The sequence below is a fragment of the Papaver somniferum genome, chromosome 11 (assembly GCF_003573695.1).
Source record: "Papaver somniferum cultivar HN1 chromosome 11, ASM357369v1, whole genome shotgun sequence".
In the NCBI taxonomy this organism is placed as follows: domain Eukaryota; kingdom Viridiplantae; phylum Streptophyta; class Magnoliopsida; order Ranunculales; family Papaveraceae; genus Papaver; species Papaver somniferum.
The window spans coordinates 27,844,494-27,865,311 of NC_039368.1; the positions used below are offsets into that span (position 1 = coordinate 27,844,494).

General features: G+C 36.0%; 1 pseudogene; it reads right to left on the reverse strand.

The window, feature by feature from the left end:
• Positions 1–13,842: 13,842 nt before the first annotated feature.
• LOC113321375 lies at positions 13,843–20,783 on the reverse strand (annotated as a pseudogene).
• Between the last annotated feature and the right edge of the window lie 35 nt (positions 20,784–20,818).

The window sequence follows — 20,818 nt, forward strand, 5'->3', positions numbered from 1 at the left end:
TGCGTCTAAATTTGCTTCTCTTTTTCTTTAGGAAGTCCTCGTTTGAGTCTTGTTTCTTGCTACAACTATGCTCAAAATTGCTTTCCTGAGTTATGGAATTTTTCGAGTCTTTTGTTGCAAAAGTCCTTTTTGGGCTTTGTTTTTTGGGGGTCATGTTGTACTCAAACGGATACCCGTGTTCTGGGATGAGTCAACTGTTTAAGAAAACCCTAGAATCCCTTCCCTAAGAGGCCCTTAAATATCCACCTATTGAGTTACGAAAGTCACGTACGCATACTTTAGGTTGGTTTCTGGGTTGTCAAGAATGTCTTCTTCTTCATCTTGCTATGGTGGTTTTGCAAGAGGATTCCTTGACAAAGGTTGTGATGTTGAGTCCAAGAAGAAAATGACCCTTGTATATGAAGATCATCCTAATGCTTCATGTTATTTTGCCTATGTTCATGAGGATGCTGAAAAGGATGATATGATCTCTGCTGAAGTTGTTCATGACTTTCTTAAGTACTTTGGGGAAGCAAAACAAGAGCTCATTGTTACTCTGAAAAATCTTCATGCATTGAAAACTGAGTTGGAAAAGGTTACTGCTGACCTTGGTCTCATAAAGTCTTACATCAACGATCTTCGCAAAGAGAATCACCTCTCTAATGCTGCAATAAATGTTGTTGTTCACAAGCTCAAAGACCCTTTGTCTCATGAGGATTCTGAATCGTTCATATGATCTTAGTTTGTGTTCGGAATAGCACTGGAGTCTTTTTTCCTTTAGCTTGTTTTATTTATTTGTTTCCTAGTATGTCTTCTTTTTGATTTAGTTGGAAGAATGACTAGTGCTTGGAATATCAATGATTGTGACTACACATAGCTATTATTTTTCATCTTCTTGTTCTTTTTAGGTTTATTGATTTAAATTCTAAAAACTTCTTGGAAGATGATGTTTTTGCAGTATTAATCTTTATGATTTGTTATATTTCAACTTGTTATGGGATATTGGTGTTTACGTCCGTGAACTATGTTTGTCCCATACTTAGTCAAAAGTAAAGTCGTTCGTGATCGGTATTCACGTACTGGTAAAAGAATGAATGGACTTTTGACAAATACAAAAATTAAATCTATATTGTCAAATATTTTATGGAAGATAGGTTAAAATCTTTTGTTTTTCTTTCTGGTCATTTCCTGAATGTTCCTATTTTTTTCTTTCTGCAAATCCATTAGCTTGAGGAGTAATGGGTGGTGAGTATTGTTGAATAATCCCCAGTTCGTCACAAAATTCAAACACCTTAGTGTCCTTGAATTCAGTTTCACGGTCGCTTCTAATTTTCTTTAGTTTGCGACCTTGTTCGTTCTGGATTCTTTTAACAATAATCTTGAATTCATCAAGGGTTTCATTCTTGTGAGACAGAAACGCAACCCAAGTGAATCTGGTGTAATCATCTACCATAACTAAAGCATACTTATTACCAGCAACCGTGGGTTGTTAAATTGGTCCGAAGAGGTCCATACGAATTAAATCAAGTGGAGCTTTAGTGAGAATATCTCGAGATGCTTTATGGTGAACTTTCGTTTGTTTACCCTTTTGACAGACACCACATACACCTTCAATCTTTTCATTGATTTTGGGAACGCCTATAACAAGTTCTTTGTTAATGATCTTAGTTAGAAGACGATAATTGATGTGACTAAAACGCTCATGCCAAAGATGTGTAGATTCCACCTCAGTCAAATTGCAACAGTTGATGAACTGAGTATCGAGAAGATAAAAGTTGTTTTTACCACGAGTTCCTTGAAAAATTAATTTCCCAGTTTTTTCTACAATATCACATCCATTTTCATTGAAGACAACTCGATGGCCTTTGTCACAAATTTGACTAATAGAAAGAAGATTTGTAGTCATACCTTTTACGTATACTACATCATGGATTTCAGGTACGCCGAGTAATTTGATCGTCCCTTCTTGCTTATGTAGCAGCAACCCCCATCTCCAAATGTTACTGGTCCACCTTCATAGTCGTCAGAAGAAACAAACCATGTGAGATCACCTGTCATATGTCTTCTATATCCACTATCAAGAAACCACTAAAAGGGTGATGTTGATTACAAAGAAAAAGCATCCATACTATCAGTACTTTTCTGTTTAGGATTTCCTGATAATTATGTATGTATTTGTAGAGAAGCAATAAGTTGTTTAGTTTTCTTATGAAGATTACTTGCAACTTTCAGACTCTTTTGAAAAGACATACAAACATGTTGAAGGTGATTAGAGGAATCACAAAACAAACATGGGCCAACACCTTTAAGCTTTTCTGAGAAGTTCTGAGTCATATCAGTTTTCCCAACATCTGATCGATGTTTATTATCTGACTTACGACTGTTCTTCGGAGAGGAACGACTGGAGTTACTCAGATCCATCAAAAGATTTTTAAAAGATTTCAAATCCTTAAGTATTGGAATTTCTGCAACAAGATAAGAAATGATCCAGATTTGTTTATCCAACCTTTTTTTGGAGAATAACCAGTTTATCAGAACTTCTTCTACGATTGGTTTTTAAATCTGGTGAAGCGTAACTTGAGACTTTATCGTCCATAGAGTCAGATCGCTACAAACACAGACTTGTAAGGTTTTTAGACGTGTTTGCCAACTCTGATACCAATTGAAAAAGTGGGGATCGAAACATAAATAAGTTAAGAATCTTTTAATTAAGGTTATTAATTTCATTTTTAGGAAAAAAAGAATTAGTAATGTGCATTTACTAATTAGAGATTTTCCAAGAGATTTCGATCATTATTTTTGGACAGAGTATTTCTAGGAATTATGGGAACCGAATTTGTGCCTTAATGAATATCTTGAGAATATTTTCGGTTTTGGAAATTCCTTGGTGTCCAAACTTCCTTGTCTATAAATACTGAAGTTTGTATTTATAGCAAACTAATCTTTCGTAACAGCAAACTACCTCTTGTTGTGCTGCTACCGGTGAAGCCTCCTATTCAGAGAGGAGAGTAACCTAATTAGGCGAAATCTCTTACGGCCGCTCGTTTTAAAATCTTCCTTGGGATTGAGAAGCACTATTAGTACCGTTGGTGGGAAACTAGATAATTGTGTTTTATCTTTTGTTTTCGATTGATTTGTTTGACTAACGGAGGTTGAACTTTGATTGCACCTAGTTTGTTTATGCTTGAGGATCTTCTCTTCTGATATAAGATTCACTCAAACTAGTTCAGAGTTTCGACATGAATCTTTAGACTGTTGTTAGTTCTAAAGATGATCTTGTGAAAATCCATTGTTAACAGACTCCGTTCTGTGCGTGATTGATCAATAGAGATTCAAGTGATTGTGTGCAGGTGTTTATTGAAGATCTAAGAAGATTTGAAGACAAAGAAGATATTGAAGATTTTTGATTTGAGGTTCATAATCTTTGGTGTGCACAATACTTGTTTCGGTAAAAAAGAGGATCCAACTATAATCGGTTTTATCCTTGTGATAGAATTGGATTGATTAGTTGAGTAGATCAGCATCAATACAATTCTTTGGATTAAGAGTGTTGATTGCAAAATCATAACGATTACTTTGGTAATTGAACATAAAGATAGATCTAAGGACATGACGAAGGAGTTTATTTTAAGATAAACAGAAGAGCCTTTGTCCAACTCATATCACTTGGTTGAAGAGAGTTGATACCAAACAGATTTGTTATTGTTTTACTGTTTGGAATACGAACCAAAGGAATTGTTCCAAGTACGTGACTTATTCATAAGTTGGAGGCGTGGGAATACAGACGGAACAAGATGAACTATAGGTTTAGTTGCTTGGTCTCAACTATATGAAGTTAGGTTTAATTTTGTGTAGCGGCTTAATCATGAGAGTATTCAATTATGGACAAGGTCCCGGGGATTTTCTGCATTTGCGGTTTCCTCGTTAACAAAATCTTGTTGTGTCATTTACTTTTATTTTCCGCATTATAATTGTTTTATTATAATTAAAGTAAATTACACAAAACGTTAAGTCCTATTTACTTGATAAGTGATCCCATTGTGTTTGGTTAATTCCGAACCTTTTTATCAAGTAAACATACTTCGTTGTTGTATTGTCTCGATCTCGTATCCATAGACGATCACACGAAGTGTGAACCGATTAGTTGCATTATCTCGACTCAGTCCATAGACAATCACTTTCGGAGAAAGGACTTATAAGTAGGAAAAGTTTTAGATTGAGGTATATTTGGGTACCCTCGTCTTTTTAATTGGTATCAGAGCAGGCAAACACGAAAAGATCTAACAATCTGTGTTTGGTGCGATCCAACCCATAAGAATGAACTCGAGTTCTCATGAATCGACTTCAATTAACGTACCGCCAAGATTTGACGGAACAAACTATCTATGGTGGAAATCTGCTATGAGATCTTTTCTTCAATCACGAGACTTTAATACGTGGTTATTAGTCGTCGATGATTATATTCGTCCAAAGATAAAAAAAAATTGGAAACTGAGTTTAAACGCTTAATAGATTTTTCGAATGAAGAAAATGAACTTGCAAAGAAGAATTCAGATGGTTTGAATGCTATAATACATGATGTAAGCCGTGATCTTCAACATCATGTATCAACATGTCAAACTTCGAAAGAAGCTTGGGATAATATTCAGATTATATTCGAAGGAAATTCATCAGAGAAAGAAGCTAGACTTCAAACTCTTACTTGCGATTGGGAAAACCTTCGAATGGATGACAATGACACTTTTGAAGAGTTTCATATTAAACTCTCTGGGATAATTAATGTTTCTTTCTCGTTAGGAAAGACTATTTCTGAAAAGGATATAGTATGCAAAATTCTTAGATCGTTGCCATCAAGATACGATTCTAAGAAGCATGCAATCATAGAAGCACACTCGTTGGTAAGTTAAAGATCTTTGATCATGAATCACATTCTATTCAAGGTAAAGTATTCTTTGGGATTGAGAAGCTCTATTAGTACCGTTGGTGGGAAACTAGATAATTGCGGTTTATCTTTTGTTTTCGATTGATTTGATTGACTAACGGTGGTTGAACTTTGATTGAACCTAGTTGTTTATGCTTGAGAATCTTCTCTTTTGATATAAGATTCACTCAAACTAGATCAAAGTTTCGACGGGGATTTTTAGACTGTTTATAGATCTAAAGACGTCTTGTGATAATCCATTGTTAACAGACTTCGTTCTGTGTGTGATTGATCACAAGAGATTAAAGTTGATTGTGTGCAGGTGTTTATTGAAGATCAAATAAGATTTGAAGACAAAGAAGATATTTGGTTTTATAATCTTTGGTGTGCACAATACTTGTTTCATCTGGAAAAGGATCAACTATAATCGGTTTATCTTTGTGATAGATTTGATAGATTAGTTGGGTAGATCGGCATCAATACAATTCTTTGTGATTCAAAGTATTGATTGCAAAATCTTGACAATTACTTTGGTAGTTGTTATTGGATAGATTTAAGGACCTGACAAAGGAGTTTATTGGGATAAACGGAAGAGCCTTTTGTCAAACTCATATTACTTGGTTGAAAAGAGTTGTTACCGAACAGATTTGTTGTTCCTTTACTGTTTGGAATACGAACCAAAGGAATTGTTCCAAGTGCGTGACTTATTGCAAGTTGGAGGCGCAGGTATACATACAGACTTAGGTGAACTATAGGTTTAGTTGCTTGGTATCAACTATACGAAGTTGGTTTAGATTTTGTATAGCGACTTAATCCTGAGAGTATTCAATTCTGGATAAGGTCCCCAGTTTTTTTTTTTGCATTTGCGGTTTCCTCGTTAACAAAATCTTGCCATGTCTTTTACTTTTCTATTCCCGCAATTATAATTGTTTTATTATAATTATAAATAAAATACACAAACGTTAATTCCTATTTACTTGATAGCAATTCTATTGTTTTTGGTTAAGTCCGAACCTTTTATCAAGTAAACATACTTCATTGTTGTATTGTTTCGATCTTGTATCCATAGTCAATCACACAAGTTATCTTGTTGTCATATTGTCTTGATCTCGTATCCATTGACGATCACACGAAGTGTGAACCGATTAGTTGTATTGTCTCGACTCAGTCCATAGGAAATCACTTTCGGATATAGGACTTATAGGTGGAAAAGTTTTAGATTGAGGTATATTTGGGTACCCTCGTCTTTTCAGCTTATATTCTCATAAAAGTATACAAGACACAATTGAAACAAAATCGGATTTAATTCAAGAGAATCAATTCATGAACATTTAGCCACGGTTTGCAATGATTTCATTCCTTAATATATAAATGTATTTGTTCATGAGTATGAAATCAACCGATTTTAGAATTTAAACCAACTCAGTTTGCAAACGGGTACGCAAACTTAAGTTTCGGACTTTGGTCACGTCCGACAGTTCGCAAACTGGTATGCATACTGTCGTCGCAGACCTAACTCAGGTAAAACCGTTTGCATACTGGTACGCAAACTTGGTACCCGGACTTCGACAATTAAAACCGTTCGCATACTGGTATGCAAACTTGGTTCCCTGACCTGAATCATATTACAACAGTTTTCATATTGATATGCATACTATGCTATATCCAGAAAATGGTTATTTGTTCTAAACTCCCATTTCAATCAATGAAACATCCTTAGAAGACGACAATAGCTGTCTCACACAAACTATTAGTTTATAAGTAATTTTCAAGTGATCGAATGATCAATACGAAGCATTCTGAGTCCACGTCAAATGACTGTCTCACACAAATCATGTAAGATGTTTCAAGGCAATTTTCACATGATCATCTTTTGACTCATTATTTAGTTTCCAACAAATAAATTGTTTCCAACTAAACTCGTCAAGAATAATGGTGAACGTAGCTAAAGCAAAAAGCCTCCAACACATATTTTGAGAAAGATATAAGCGAGTTAAACTCAGATTGAAACATCAAATATGTATAATGTAAAAGTCTATATAGCTATACGACTTAGTCTCAATAGGAGATAGAATAAAATAGATTTCTGAGTGAAAGATAAGTTTTAGTCTCCACATACCTTTTGTTCATGAAGTTTCTCCAAGCTCTCATCATTATATCTTCGTCTTCAATCGATGAACGCCGTGAAGTCAAAAGCTCAACTACACATTCTATCATAATCCGAGACATAGCTATAAGTAGACTAGAAATAAAGACTTATAGTTTTGATCACCTAAACTTGACAAACAATCTTGAGATAGCAACGCTTGCGAGTTCGACCGAGCAGTGCTCTAACAATTACCATACCAATAAATTAGTTAATAGAATGACTAATTGTTTAAAAAAGAGCAGACAATCCAGTAACATTACGATTTCTTAGGTTCCCCATTCCTGCAGCGAATATTGCAAAAACTTGTTCCCAGAAAGTCGTTTGCGCAAAAATGGTAACATTGTGGATATTATTTCTTGTTTGAAAAACATAAGATATGCAAATTGCTAAATCTTACCAGCCCAAAAATTTATCAGTAAATGGGTCATATTCCCAGAAAGTTATAAAACTTAGTTATGATGAACGGGTAAAATTTTCGCTGGTGAAATGGACGAAAGCTTTTTAAATGTAAAAATAACTACAGTCGCCTTGAACCTTGCTCTCTATTTTCGTTAGACCACCTCAAATCTATTGAATATATCTTCTATATTTCTCCACCATCTCTCATATTTCTTCACCAATAGAAAATACTCTACCACCGGTACGTTTTGTTTCTCCACCATCCCCACCATATTAATCACCACCACCAGAAACCATCAAATTCACTCTTTCATATCTTTATTAACCACCACCACAAACACCAAAAAACCTCATCAATTTCCTCTCTTAATCACCACCATGGCCACTTCAATCGGAAGTTTCTATCACCATCATCAACAAAAACACCAAAAACCCTAATCAATTCTCTTTAATCACTACCATGAAGAGGGTGATTACACTTTACATCTATTAATTTTTGGTTGTCTCGGATTTTTTTTATTATGAAATTGGTTTCATCTGGTGTTGATGATGGATTTTTAACAAAGGCTAAAATTTTAAAATCATAATTTTGCATATATCTGACCTAGCTTCAGACGAGTATGTGAAATTCATATTTTATAATTTAGACATGAAAGCTTATGTCACGATAATCTCCAACTGAGTGTATACCCTCTTCAGATCATGCTTAAATACACAATCATTAAAGCTTCTCAGCGAGCTTTCAATATTTTGCATATTTCATCAACAATACTGAGAAATTCCAGTATTCACTTCTATATAGAATCGAGAATGATTGGACGACTCCCAGATGGATTGACCACCAGTATAGAGCAATAACGTTTTTAGAATGTCACAAATGTTCTCTGACTATGCAGAATAAACATTCTGAACGAGTATGATGCTTCTACTATCCCATACCTTGATTCTCGAATAAATATAATGCTCCTAGACATATTGCCTGCTAGTTTAGAGCCATCAATTATTTACTTATAGTGCAGTATTTATCAATTGAATTCCTATAAAATATTATATTTTCATCATAATATTTTATTACTTCAATTCACGGCTTTTCTCAGCTGAATTCATGGGGATATTCACTTTTAGGGCATATGGGCCACCACCGAGTAAGCCTCGAGAAAACGGTGCGGGTGTACTTAGAAATAATGCACGAACGAGCATCCAAAAATATGGATGAATGTGGAAATATGGTGACTTATGCAGAATAGGAAAATGAAGTAAAATAAAAATTATGGGGGTGCACGGACCGGGGCAGCCGATCGTACTGCGGTCGTGGCCGGTCCCATACCTCCTCACTTTTCTTTATTTTATTATTGTTATTATTTATTCCATAACTCTTGATTTCCCATATTCATGCAAACTCTTAGTTTTCCATATTTCTTCTCAATCCTTCAAAAAGCCTACAAAAGTCAAGTGGTCCCACGACCATCAGGCCTTTTCACCAATACATAATATTCTAAAATATTGGATGTGCGAGCAAAGTCCTACCTGCTTATTCATGCAAAAATTGAGGATTTCAGTCAAGATCAAACTTTTCTGAAAATCCAAAATATTGCACAAGTGTTCAACAAAATACCTAAAACTCTCAGGAATAGATGCACGTGGGACATGGTGGCCCTTGCACCACCATGGTCGGCGGTCCCACACTTCTTCGTTATTTTTGGAGAATCCTCTGTATCTTGGATATTTTTCAATATTTTTGGTGAATTTTTTTCTGGGAAATTCTCCAAACCGTTCAACCGTTTATCCACCACCAATGGCCGGCTCCCCTGCCCATTAATTGGTAGATATTTCCTCACCCACATTGGACAACTATCCATCTCTAAGATCCAGAGTTCTCCAAAATTAGGGTTTCAGATTTATGATAATTCTGATAAACATCAATAATTTTCATATTGATCCAGCTATCAGTATTTTAATTAATATTTAATGTTCGATCTTGCTACCAACATTTTTGTTGCTCGAATTTCTGAGAGCAACATGATTTGGAGGGCCATCCACTCAGCCGATCATCCAATATTCAATTGGACAGCTATCAATCATTCAATATTTATTAATACTCTATTTCCTACTTTTTCATTCGACAATTCATGACATATTAGATTGGTAATGAGCACTCTACATAACCCAGCAATATCTGATTTTCTGTCAAATGCTCGACATACCATAATAAGTCCATGATCGAGCAATCTCATTATACCAACGCTCATCGATCCAAAGTATCAGAATATCATTATTGCCTCAACTGGTAAAATGATACATCGTAATTCATCAGACTCGAATATGTATATTAAAACTGTCCCAGCATACACCCTATGCTCAATCCATGAGTCTCAGAGCATATCACATTCATCCATTGTGCTCGACTCATCAAGGCTAAGACTCATGGTCTATCCAAGTCAATAATTGACCAATTAAATACGCATATGCCTTGCAGACTCCACATTCATGAGACATCAGTCATGTCACATGGGGGATATTCACTAGGGTGTTGGTTTGTCGGTCTACAACACAAGCGTACATCCACGATGAGAAATATGAGTAAGTTGTGCAAGCAGTTGAAGGAGTTAGCAAAGTACTGGATGTACAATCAACTAATTCTCTCACGTCTGTGGAACTGGTTAAAACACGATTTCCACTTCTTCATTCTTCCACTCCTCTACAACCGTCACACTTACTAGAGATCACTGTGTTAACTACTTCTGCAATATAAATAGATTCATCAATCTATGATTAGATAACTTAACTGAACTTATCTTATCTAAACACAACTTTCTCAGTCGAATCTTATCTGAAAAAACTCAATTAATCTAATCAGAACTCACTGACATTCATCAAACTTGCAGAAGTCTCCAACACATCCACAATCCTTCAATCTCATTGAGCTCACACGATTCTCAGCTTCCCTCTTACAGATCAACCATCATCCCTATTTGTGACTGAATTGACTCTGAAATGACCACTGTCTTGGTTTAGGTCGGAGTCTTACAGATTGATCTCCCTGCAGCGCATCTGTTAAAGGTTTAGGAAATTTGCTCAATTGAGGATCTACCTGTTGTGCAATAATCCACTTTTCCTAAAAAAAACAGCAATTTGTTTTTATCCATCAAAAGATTGGCGACCATAGTGGGAGATTAATCTCTCCGTTGCAATCCCAATTTGTCAAAGATGGTCGATCTTAGGTTAGGCTCAGTTACAAACCCTAACCTTAACACAAACAATGCTAGAACTAGCAACAATAGTGGTACTCCAGTCACTCTTCCCATTTACAACTGTGGTGCTACTGATGCTACCCTTCAAACCAACAATACCGGTGTCCATGCTGAAACTAATACCTGTACAGGAAACAATTCTCTCTCTGGGCGGACTCTTGAATAAGTAAGGAGTAATCCTCCTACCATAGCTGTTCCTATGGAGACGGAAGAGACCTTGGCCAAGACTTAAGGAGATGTGACATCAGCACAAAAATAACTTCTCACTTATCTGAAGATCTGACAGAGCAACTGTCGTCTGAAAAACGTCGACAAGAGAAAGGACAAGCTAAGGAAGTTCCCTCGGCACTAATCCTGAAATACACAACACTTCGGATAATCCATAAGAGAAGGATCAATCAAGCTTCATCACTCGTGAAGATTTGGAACGCTTTTTAGAGGATCGTGGGAAGGATAAAACATCCTCGGTATATCGTCACCAGCCTCCATATCCTTCCGACGTAAAAAAAAGTTATTCTTCCCAAAGGTTACTTACACTTATCGAACGTCTCAAGAACACGTTTCACGATTCTTGGAATCAATGGGAAAACATGAGTACAACCATGTTGTCCGTCTGAAGGAGTTTTCTAAGTCTCTGACAGGTAGCGCATACACATGGTACAACAACATTGCATCAGGAAGCATCGCCAGTTAGGGAGAAATGATTAATACTTTATACAAAAAATACTTATTCATTTCAGAACAAGTCACCCTCTTTGTACTCGGAAGGATGTTTCAGATAAACAATGAACACCCCAATGATTATGTGAAAAGGTTAAGAGTCCAAGCTTTGGATTGTCATGATCCAAATATCACTGAATAGCAAATCATGAAAATATGTTAGGAAGCCTTAAATGATGATGCAAATAAAGATCCAATTGCTCAAAATGAAGACACCAATCCTCAAAATGAAGAACCTGAAGATCAAAACAATCATGTAAACTAATTATACTCTTCAAATTGTCTAGATGGTGCTCTAAGTGGTCGAATCATAGACATTATGTTACAGCACAGAGAAAGAGTCGTCAATGTCGTGAGGTGTATACACTAACGACTCTGCAAAGTCGTTAATGAATTGACACTAAAAATGACGACTCAAACCTGCAACTTTTCTAGGTTATGAAAAATCGTCAGGGTAATATGATATACCCTGACGACTCTAACTAGCTTGGATAAGGAAGAGTCGTTATTTTTGTGTATTTATACCCAGGCGACTCTGTAACCAAAAACTCTGTGTAAATATAACACACGGAGTCGTCAAGGGGCTATTCATATGCAATGACGACTCTAACCTACCATTACAAATGTTATATAAAGTCGTCATGATCGATACCTAACGACTCTTTCTCTGGATAACGATTTTCAATTTCATAAAAATCATTTCATTGAATCTTAAAAGGCATATATGTTGCATAACGTTACATCGAAGGAAATGAAAGACAGTAGATAAGAACGTTGCGCTTAAACACTTAATCATATAGGTTGTAATTATAAGTAGTATTTTCCAAGATACGATAGCAATTATCAAGCTCAAACTTTTTCCCATGGATAGTCTCATATCCGGCAAGAGTCATCCCCCACTGAAAACACAAAGCAAATATATATAAGTTAGTTAGTTGGTTTCGTTCAAAACTCGAGATTATAAGTGTTTCTTTGTTGAAAGACTTACTCTTATAGCACCCAACATATTGGGTCTGGACTCCTTCACAACTTTCAATCCTTTTTTGAAAGCTTCGTATTCTTCGAATATCCCCTCGAACCTTTCCTTAACGGGTTTCAAAGTCCTTAAATTACAATTTCCGTGTAATGCCACAATAACTATGAATACACGGTTCCACCAAGTATCTGATGTTTGATTAATATGTTTTTCTAGATCTTTGAAGTGTTATTTGAGTATCACCCAAGCTCTCACAGTGGCACAATTTTCTTCGTAAGTGTAAGGGCTAGTCACGGTGTTTTATCTTCTTTTTTTTGGATGATAAATAGACGAGTACGAATGTGAAAGTTGAAAATTATGGTTTGGGTGAGGAAGAGATGAGAGAATGGTCTCTATTTATAGAGATTGATGACCCAACATATAGGTTTTTAAAAAAAAAATCAGCTAGACGACTCACGTGCCCTTATATCTAAGTAGAACTTTTTCACCATCTCAAGGTTCACTTCTGGTTTTTCAATTATGAAGACGTTCTAACTGCAAACGTTGGGGGTATGTCTCACGCTGGGTGCAATTCAGACTCTATCCTCCGCCTGTACCATCAATGACGCCTGCGGGCGCGAGTTATCCTCTTCATCCTCCTCCTCTTCACCACCACCACCACCACCACCATTACCAACATTACCTTCATCCTCCTCCTCTTTCTCATCACCACCACCAACACCATTACCATCATCGTCGTCATCATCATCACCACCACCAGAACCACCTCCACCAGACCCACCAGCACCATTACTTTCATTACCACCACCACCTCCACCAGACCCACCATCACCATTATCTTAGTACGAGCCATTATAGAAAAGCCAATTATCGATTAAAGTTTCTGAATCGACGATTACGCGATCAATCGATGATTATTGTTTTTTCTTCTTTTCTTTTGGGGTCGTTAGGTTAGATCAGGAAGGAGAGAAAGAAATCTGATTTTTTTGTTTTTGTTTTGTAATGGACATGAATTAGGGATCTTAGGATTAAGGGTTATTAAAATAGTATTTTCACCCCATTTTGGACCCCTATAACGTTTGGAGTGGGTATAATTTGGTCGTGTCCTCCGTTTAGAAATCAGGGCCCCCAGCTAAACGAGGAACAACAACCAAAAAAGAGTAAATTTGTCAAACCAAAATGAAAAGAGTACATTCGTGTCTTTAGTTGGGTTATTGATGGTGATTGATTATGAGTGTTCTTGATTAGAATTAAAAAATTGTTGTTATTAATTGTTTAGGTTTAATCTGATAGAAGGTAACTGAGATATTTACTATACCCTAGGACACCCCCTAAACAATCCCCTAGTCATTGGTATTATGGAGAAGCCCCTAGACTAGGCTTCTTAGACAGAGGGTTCTGCCCTGGAAGGGTTCAGGATAATCATGTTCACACCATCACAAGCTTATACTATAATTGCATTCATTAATCATTCTCTCCTACCTACATCTCTTCTTTTTCAGGTAAAGAGTCCGCTAAGGTAAAATAATGAAGTAATAGTTACTAATTTTTCAATCCTTGAATAATAAATGAAGCACTTCCCACTTCTGCAGAAGAATTTGTTAGATGTCAGATTCCAACGCTGGGTAAGCTTGTATACCACCGACATATGTGGCCTCAACAGATGGTGCTATATCTGTTTCCAATTCATTCCATGAGTTGGTGGAAAGCACAACAAAGTCTGCAAACTTTCCAGGAGATAAAGATCCCAAGTCATTGTCAAGGAAGCTGGCATAGGCAGCTGAAATTGTGGACCTGACATATAAGATAAAAATCTGATTTAATGAACAAGAAACACTAAAATTTTAATAGTAAAGCATATAAATGTTGAGCGTTGAAGGATTTAAAAGACAAATGAAGATACTGAACTGATTTGTTACTTTTGTAAGATAACTGACCAGTAGCTGGACTTAACTGCCATATAAGTACAAAAGTTGTCTCATATTGTGCTAGATTGAAACCAATCACACAAGCTTAATGAATCTAGTTTTACCTGGTCCGGAGCAAACATTGAGAAAATTAAAATTATTACAGACCTCATAGGTTCAATTGGTGGATCCAAACAAGAAACTTCTTGATTCATTGACTCAGAGAACAGAGCTAGAGAGATCAATCAGATATACTCAAACCAGAGAAAGATTGACACATTCATTATGAGTTGCTAGCGTAAAACTTCCAATTATATCTGCACAAACAAGCTTGATTTTACTGAATGTGCATATGGTATCAAAACCATCATTTTATGTTGATGACAACATAGGGGTCTCTATGCTTGATCGTTCACAGTGAGGAAAAGGTTAATCATAAAATATGCGATTATTGCACAATTTCAATAGACACTATTGAGGAGTCATCGAACTAGACATGATTAATGATATCACAAGAAAAAATTGTTGGGAACTATAAAACAGGAATACAGCTCATGGCAATAAAAATATGGAATAGGATAAGTTTCCTTACGCTTTTAAAGCATCGGTTAGGGTAACACACTCCGATGGAATCCACGGATCTTCCCAACCAGGAGGTGTTCTCTTCATTGCAGTTTTTATTGCACCCAGTGGATTAATCTTTTCCACCTGCAAGAATGGAGCTTAGCAATATTTTCAAATGAATAGCAAGAAACCATTATTACAGAGACGATATTCAAATCGCCAATTTGGAGAGTATCAGCAACTGGATTAGAAATTGAAACTCACTGGCCAATCAGAACCAAAGGCTAGAATTGTGTTGCCAGCTAAGAGTGACCCAAACATATATGATCCTGTTACAGCCCTTTCCAAACCAAGCTTCTTCTCAGCAGAACCGGCGTCATCCAATAGGTGATCTGGCTGTTGAGAAATATTATTCAGTTTATGTCCACAAAGCGTGGAAGAGAGAGTGGCAAACTAATAAAATTGTCATTTATCATTTCAAATTTTGTGAGAAGAATAGGCAAGATAAAGGAACTTGCATGATATATTGACATCAATGGCTTTGATTAAATCTAATTTATATAAACTCGTAACTGTTGGAAAAGAAAGTTTCACTATCAATTGATACACGAAGAAATAGAGTAACTTGACCTGAACTGAAGCAATGATCCTTTGTTCACCAAATCGGGCGGCTGTTCCAGGTACCAAATGTTGTGCATGTTCGACCTGAAACAAATTGGTTTTCATAAACTAAAGATTTACCCTGAATCAAAGAGTTATATAACAACTTGACAGATGTTGGACTTCAAAGAGTTAGCCATTTAGCAGGTGGACTTACCCTGAATCTTCGGTCTCTCCTTCCATTTGAAGATGCCACTGATTCATACAAGTCTAATATCATATCATTTGCTCTATCACCAATAGCATGAACTGCAACCTGATATTTTGGAGAAAGTTTCAACTTTCAGTAATGATATTCGATTCAGATAAATAAGAAATTTAGATAACATGAGTTGTAAGTTGAGTAGGAAAACCTGAAGTCCTGATTTATCCGATGCCAGTGTCATGTTGTAAGGAGAATCAATTTGTGTCACTTGGAGACCATAAATTGTCAGGTTCATTCATGTAAGGCTACACAAATAATTGTGAATCTATTACGATAGTGATATAACATTTAAAGTATAAACTAATAAAACTGCAGAAAAATTAAGGCATAGCTGATGAACGAAACTGCTACTTAGAAGAACTGAAACTAACAAACATTCGAATGAAGTAACAAGAAAGAAACATACACGCTAGCAAGAAGTTGTGCTCAATGGAAGAAATATACAAAACAAATGGACTAATGAAAGTTGATGAACGGTCCACGTAAGACTTAGATTGTTTCGGAGTCTATGCATGTGATTCTAAGTGCATCAAAACTTATATGAAATTTTGATGAGCAAGTCTACGAAAGATGGTGTTTTTCTTTGTGTTTACCTGACGACAGAAATACTTATTCTTTTCTTGACAATTTATGATCCCAGAAGAACACAAGATGAAACTTACTTGTCTATATTTAAGCTAAAACAAAACCTTTTGCATGCGTGATAAAGAGGACGTATGCAAGATAAATAAAGACATATAATTTCTGTGAATCACCTCATGGAAAAGAGCACTGTTGGAACCCAAGGACCCATCAGAAAAAGTCTTAACACCAGCTAGATATATCCATTGGCTTAAAACCCGACCTGTTCTGTTGATAAGATCCTAAATGATGAAAATGAAAAATAATTAAAAAGATCAAAGAATGTTTAGCAGATAAATATTATAAATAATGAGGATGATCTATTTAAAGTTTCACTCAGCAGAAGTCAGAAAACCATCCAACTAATTAAGTAGTCTTAGGTAAAGAAGATATGGAAGTTCTGGATAAATAATTTTAGACTTTTGATTGTGAGGTCCCTCTCTTTTAGGAGGTTGCTGTAAGTAAGAAAGACCTAGAATAACAGTTGCTTACAAAATAGGGTTAAGATTCAACAAAATAGTAAACGAAGGGAATTGGAGGACTCCCTATTGATAAAACTTATCTGACATTAGAGATAAAGGGAATGAACTATGAAATGGATAGTGACGTGGGAGAATTTATATCAACTGAATAAATCTGTAACTTTCACATATTTCAAAAACCTACTTATCTACAATGTTCATTGGGGAAGCTTCAACAATTCTAGAGTGATATGTAGTAGTCTAACCCTGGGCTGTCATTAAAGCTTTCCAAATAAACACAGCAGATAGGTCATGAAGTTACAACTGAATATTTTGGCTAGCCAAGACAACCATACTAAGTCCTATTACCATCAAGATGATATATATGCACGAAATGAATGCGAAATTAACAGGAGAACAACTAAGAATGTCATACAAGTAAACGTGACCATGTCTCCATTGGAAAAAATAAGCAAACTCGGATCAGCATTTTCCCCTTAAAATCTGCCCATTGATATACATCTGTGAACATCGAGAAACTGTAATCACTATGTGAACTTGTATAAAGGTCAAACAAGAAGAAGAAAAGCAAAAAACTCAAATTTGAGGCATTGAGCTTAAACCTGTAGAACAATAAACAGATAAATAAAATACTTTATAACTTCAGAACAGAATACGTTATAAAACAGAAAAAACAAAAGCGTGAGATAAATGAAACCTGACAAATCATCCCAAACATTTTTTACTTCTGCTCCAGGAAAATATCTCCCAAAATCAACAACTGTTGTCACTCCTCTTGTAAGTGCAAACTTGCTCGCTCTTACCAGTGCATCCCTCCTATCATCTACTGACACCTCAGGAATAACTGACAGAAGAAGCTTCATTGCAGAATCAATCAACAAGCCTGTTGGTTCTGCAGAAGATAGAAAGGAATATATAATTTTATCAAACAAATTCTAGTAAAAGTTCAATACCGAAATTGTAAACACACTTTTTCTATGATTCTGCTGATTGCACACGACTGCGAAACTTTTCCTTGCAGAAAAAGAAAACAACATCCCATAGGTCACTATGAGTAGATTCAGTACGAATCTAACTAGTACTACGCCTGTTATAATCAAGAAAATAAAAATGAAATAAAATATGATTATTTTTATGTAGTAAAAATGACAAAATTTAACACCATCATGAAGGCCTTAAGAATACAGTTATTTAAGGTCAAAAATTGCAATAAACATGCATATCTTGGACAAGCAACGGATCTGTATACTGCCAATCTATGTAATTTTTCTAGCAGCATAACCTAGGACCTCATACGACGCTGATAGAATAATTTGCATATCTGGAACTCATTCAAGTTTTCAACACTTAATCCGTTTATCCAGTTGGAGTTCCGAAGAATATCATGAGTTAGTACCAATATAGTCAAAAACAAGGCTGAGATGAGATCAGATTTTACCTCCATCAGCAGTTTTCACGACAGTTCCACCCACTGGATCTTGTGTGTAATTAGTTATTCCAGCCATCGTTAGAGAAAATGAATTTGCTAAGCCCATATGACCATCCATGCGTGACAGCCAAACCTGCAATCTAAAGCATTATTAATTGATAGCATTTCATTATTTTAATCAAATTTGGTTTAGCTTAATGTCTCACGGGATTGTTAGGTGTAATTTCATCAATCCACCGTGCAATCGGCAAATCCCCTCCCCACTGGTCGTTGTTCCAACCACCACCTAATATCCATGAACCTGGTTGTTTATCTGGGGAAAAGTAAAGTAATGAGTTGTTTAAAATATGTAATTACAACAGAATGCTCATATACTACAATGTCGAGCCATCTCTTAACTTTTCACGTAGAGCTCGTAAAGTTTTGTACAGATACAATCATTGAGAGACAGGAAGCGCAACAAATATGAAATATTTTTCTATTCCGCTAGGATATGTGTTATGTGTATCATACTATAGCCTGCTTAAATCTATTGGTTTCATATGTGATGTAAGAACAGAAGGCTAAATAGGCTTTCTTGGGGCTTTGTCCATGCCTCCTGAACTGAACATAACATAAATTGTGCCAAGCACAGAGACTAGCAGTAATGCTGAACATCAATAGCTAGGTCTCAGGTGGTACTGTTGAAGCTATCACAAAAGAAAATCTTGGCAAGTTCGCAATTCACGGTGCTTTTTTACTGTTTATTGTACTATTTGGTATTTGAGAGACACATCAATCGTTACTTGGTATATACAGAAATCTCTAACAGCGTCACTGCTCTCAGGTTGCAACAAATTTGTCTCAGTCTGGAGACAATTATATGGCCAACAAAATAACATCAGATAAAGTGATCCTAGGTCCTTGCACAAGCTTGAGACAACCAATTTCAGAAATTTTTGTCTTTTACACCTATATTTTGTTGGTTATGTAACGTAACTAGCATACTGAAGAAAACTTACCTCGTACAGCTTCTTTAATCCTTCGAATAAACTCGTCTTTGCTATTGACGCCATAGAGTTCAACTTGCGCCATCTATGTCTCAGTGAACAATATTCCAAATAACACAAGTTACATTTCAGAAAATAGCACTAAATCTATTTGACTTACAAAAGACAAACCAAAGCACAGTTGTAAAGTGAGTTTCAAATATTGCATCATTATGTTTGGAGATGGAAGTGAAAAATCCTATCTAGATGAGCAGTATTATCATCCAGGTTTCGCCCTTCAAATGACAACTTTTCCCATGGAAAAGCTCATATACATGATTCTCAGTTATGAAGTTATCTCTAATGTTCTAGTCTACCGGATATATAAGCAATTTGATTCATAGCGACTATTTTTTGTCTTCTTTGTTAGGTCCAATCTCAGATGGGGTTCAATCAACATCCAGAAGCCAAATAGAAAAGCTAAACACATTCAGTTTCGGCTTTAGTCCACAGTGCCAGATTGCCCAACATTCCATTTTATAAAAAAAAAGGTATATCACCACCTCTGGCAGGTTTTTGGTTGAGCTCATTAGCTTGGGTTTTGAGCCAAACAGCTTCAAAACCATTAGTTTAGATGCCCTTTTCGTATTATTAGTCATTCAGATTTGAGACGGTGTCATTGACACTCTTGATCAAAACCCACACTTTACAAACAGAATTATCTAAATTCAAGTTAAGACAAACTAAGTTAGTAATAAAAGATAAAGAGTAGCCGCTGCACCTGTAAGCCTCCAGAAATGAAGTGCACACGTGAATCTATAAAACCTGGAACCACAATCTTTCCATTAAGATTAATCTCTTTAGTTCCATGTCTTAGTAAATCCTGCATTGTTACAAGTGCATTAGAAAAGGGGAGAAAGTCATAACATATATTTTTTTCAGATAGAAGATCATTCTACAGAAACCTCAACAAAAAACAACATCCTATTCCGTCGAATTTTCATATCACCAGCATCAGGAGCCAAGTATATTACCAGTACATCGACCACTAAAAGAATCAATTAGTACTTATCAATAGACCAGTTTTTTGCAATGCGAAAGGACCGCATGCCTGAATAAGAGATTGACATCTTTTGTAACTAATACCTGAACAGAAGAGTGAGTACCAATTCGGATAAGGCGACCATTGCGTATAGCCATAGCTTGTGCAAACGGAAGTGAGAAATCACTTGTGTAGATAACTGCATTTGTTACCACAAGATCAGCAACCTCCAAAGAAGAAGACAACCGTGATTTCAAACTCCACCACCCTGGAAAACAAAAACAAACCAACAAATTATAAAAATGACCAATTTCTTGTAAAACTTAGGCTAAGTATTACTTTCAGTAGTAGTTGTTGGAATCAAGAAGACAGCAAGAAGTGCAGCGAGTAACGCTGATAGGAAGATAAGCAGATTCTTCATCGCCATGGATCAAATTAGGGCACGGAAATGAAAACTACTTTTTCTTCCAGCCGCCCAACTGGATAACACTGTACTACTGCTACCCTCCTCTTCTGTAGAGATTCTATAAAGCAACGAGGAAAGG